Source organism: Acinonyx jubatus, chromosome A1 (genome assembly GCF_027475565.1).
Source record: "Acinonyx jubatus isolate Ajub_Pintada_27869175 chromosome A1, VMU_Ajub_asm_v1.0, whole genome shotgun sequence".
In the NCBI taxonomy this organism is placed as follows: Eukaryota; Metazoa; Chordata; class Mammalia; order Carnivora; family Felidae; genus Acinonyx; species Acinonyx jubatus.
The window spans coordinates 159700788-159703946 of NC_069380.1; the positions used below are offsets into that span (position 1 = coordinate 159700788).

Below are 3159 nucleotides of genomic sequence, written 5' to 3' on the forward strand. Positions count from 1 at the left end.
GTACTTTTCCTGTTCCTTTTCCTATCAAGTAATAAAAGTACCATTGGTACTTTTCCTATTCCTTTTCCTACTACTCTTGTCAGTCTATTTTAGAAATCTTTGTTTCTGGTATTCACAATTCAGACTCTCTTAGATGAGAAGTGTTGATTTCTAATGTGGGAATGTTTCTTCCAGCGGACACAATAAAGATCCCACTGAACCTGAAGCTAAGATTACTACCTCATTGAGTTGGGCTGCTCATGCCAATGAGTTATGATTTTGGCAGGGGAAATTGACCCTAAACTTGACAAAGAGATAGATTTGGTGCTATACAATGGGGAAGGAGGAGGTATGTCTGGGACCCAGAAGATTCACGGGGTGTCTCTTGTTGCTTCAGTCCTCAGAAATAAATCTGAGTGGAAAATTGCAGCAATCAGAGTCCACCATGGATAAGTCAACTAAGTGCTCAAACTCCTTGAAGATTTGGGTCACCTCTTAGACAAGAAACCCACATTAGCTGAAGAGAGGGAATTCTAAGAAGGAGATGATGAATACCAATTATGATTTGGAATGGTTTACAGATGATAGGACTAAAATTGCCAAATTAATCCTCTTCTGTAAAGCTTACAGCCATCTGACAATTTGGATTGGTTATGGATTGGAATTAATGGAGGTTACCAGCCTATACAAGTGGTACATTAGATTAAATACCTTGTGCACTGCCTCATTTCTTCCCTGCCTCATGTCTCATGCTAGTAATTGATTTAGCAAACAATACTGCACAGACTGTGCCTAATATTAAGCATGCATTGCTTCTTGCATACTGCTTGGTTGCTTTTCTGGCACATGCCATGGGACATCTGTGGGAGCTACCTGAGAATTCACTTATGCTAACCAAAAGTTCAGGAAGTTTATCACTCATGGAGAAACTCTCAATGGAGGATAGAGTCTGATGCATAATTGCTTCTTCTTTACATTCCTTGAATTTTGAGATGCTTCTAAATTTCCTCAGTCCAGGTGGGACTGAGCACTCAGTCTCCACAGAAACAATTTGAAAACACATCTTTATATAGTTCTCATCTTTCCTGTTATGCTTTCCCTATGTCTTACTCTATTCAGTCTGCTATAACAAAATATAATAGACTATGTGGCTTATGAATAATAAACTTTTCATCTTTACTTTTCATAGTTCTGGAGGGTGAGATATCCAAGAACAAAGCACCGCCAGATTGGGTGTCTGCTGAGAGCCTGCCTCCTGGTTCAAAGACAGCCATCTTCTTGTTATGTAATCACATGGTGTAGAAGGTCAGGAAGCATTCTGGGGCCCTTCTTCTATAAAGACTAATCCCATTCATGATGGCTCCACCCTCATGACATAATCACTTCCCAAAGTCCCACCTCCAAATACCATTACATTGAGGATTAGATTTCAACATATGGATTTTGGAGGGACACAAGCATTCTGTCTCTGGCACCCTGTTTCCTCACTTCCACTCCCTGGGAACATGTGCCCAATACACTATTTGCATTAAAACCACTTTGAACTGTGTTTTAAAGGGAACCTATATTATGAATATGACATGAATATGCATATTTTTTCTCTGGATAGATTCCTTAAATTTGTTATCCCCACATAGCCATACATGTGCCAGTTTAGAAAGCATCAGAATAGGTAAGATATCTAGAGGTGTAGAGATAAAAGAAGAGGGAAAAGGGGTGCCTGGGCGGCTCAGTTGGTTACATGAATGAGCCTTGATTTCGGCTCAGGTCATGGTCTCATGGTTGGTGAGTTCAAACCCCACCCCCACCCCCTATGCTCTATGCTCTGTGCTGACAGTGTGGAGCCTGCTTGGAATTCTCTATCTCTCTATCTCAAAAATAGATAAATAGATAGATAGATAGTAAAAAAAAAAAGAAAAAGAGAACAGAAGAGTTCTGCCACCCCCCCCCCCCCCCCCGCAGCCTGTATTACAACCACTGCCCTACACCATTGTCTCCTTCCCTATTCATGGGTGCTACAAGGCCATACCCATGCTGCTGGCTGGCCAGGGCCGGAGCTGGAAGAAAGAAGTGGTGACCAAGGAAGCCTGGCTGCAGGACTCACTCAAGGCCTCCAGTTTGTATGGGCAGCTTCCTGAGTTTCAGGATAGAGATCTTATCCTGAACCAATCCAATGCCATCTGAAAGCTGCTCCCTTGGGCTCTATGAGAAAGACCAGTGGGAGATGACTCTGGTGTATGTGGTGAAAGACGATGTGAAGGATCTTTGCTGCAAATACCTTGTCTTTATCTATACAACTACAAGGCAGGCAAGGAGAAGTATATAAAGGCATGACCAGAGCACATGAAGCTTTTTGAGATCCCACTGTCCCAGAACCAGGGGGGCCAGGCCTTCATCTCGGGCAACCAGATGTCCTTCACAGACTACAACCTGCTGAACTTGCTGATTCACCAGGTCCTGGCCCCAGCTGCCTGGACTCCTTCCCCCTGCTCTTGGCCTGTGTGGTGTCTGTCAGAGTCTGGCCCAAGCTCAGGCCTTCCCCTTCTCCTGGCACACAAAGCTCCCCATCAACTGCACCAGGAAGAAGTGAGAACATGGGACACTCTCTGTACAGGGTGAGGGCTACCTGCCTACCTGTCTCCAGGAACAATAAAATTTACAAGTGAGGCGGAAAAACAAATAAAAGAAGAAGAAGACTGAAGAAAAATCCTCAGAAACACATTTTAGATAAGGACATAAACACAGAAGCCCATGAAGCAAAGTGAGGGTGTGGTCACTGAATGAGAGGTAATAAAAGAAGGCTCACATTCTGTATCTTGGAAAGTTTGACCAGGTATATTTTCAAATTCTGTGACCATCCCAAAATCAAACTTAAAAGTCATGATAATTTAGAAACGTATCAAAGTGATAAAAATAAATCATTGTTAAAAATCATTACTTAGAGATAAGTACAAGACTTTTTTTTTATGGTGCATTCCATCTAGCTGGAAACAAAGTAGATATTAATATTAACAGAGATATTTGGAAGTGGAGAATCTTATTCAGTGGATAATTTCAGTAGGTCTGCAGTTATTTGGCCTTGGTAGTAGGTATTTGGTTTAGGGAGGACTTCAGTTTTATTTAAACTTATAATTCAAAAATGGTTCTGGTTAGGGGGTACCTAGGTGGCTCAGTTGGTTA

General features: G+C 42.1%; 1 pseudogene; it reads left to right on the forward strand.

The window, feature by feature from the left end:
* The first annotated feature begins 1887 nt into the window (after positions 1–1887).
* LOC113593179 (glutathione S-transferase P-like) lies at positions 1888–2645 on the forward strand (annotated as a pseudogene).
* The last annotated feature ends 514 nt before the right edge of the window (positions 2646–3159 follow it).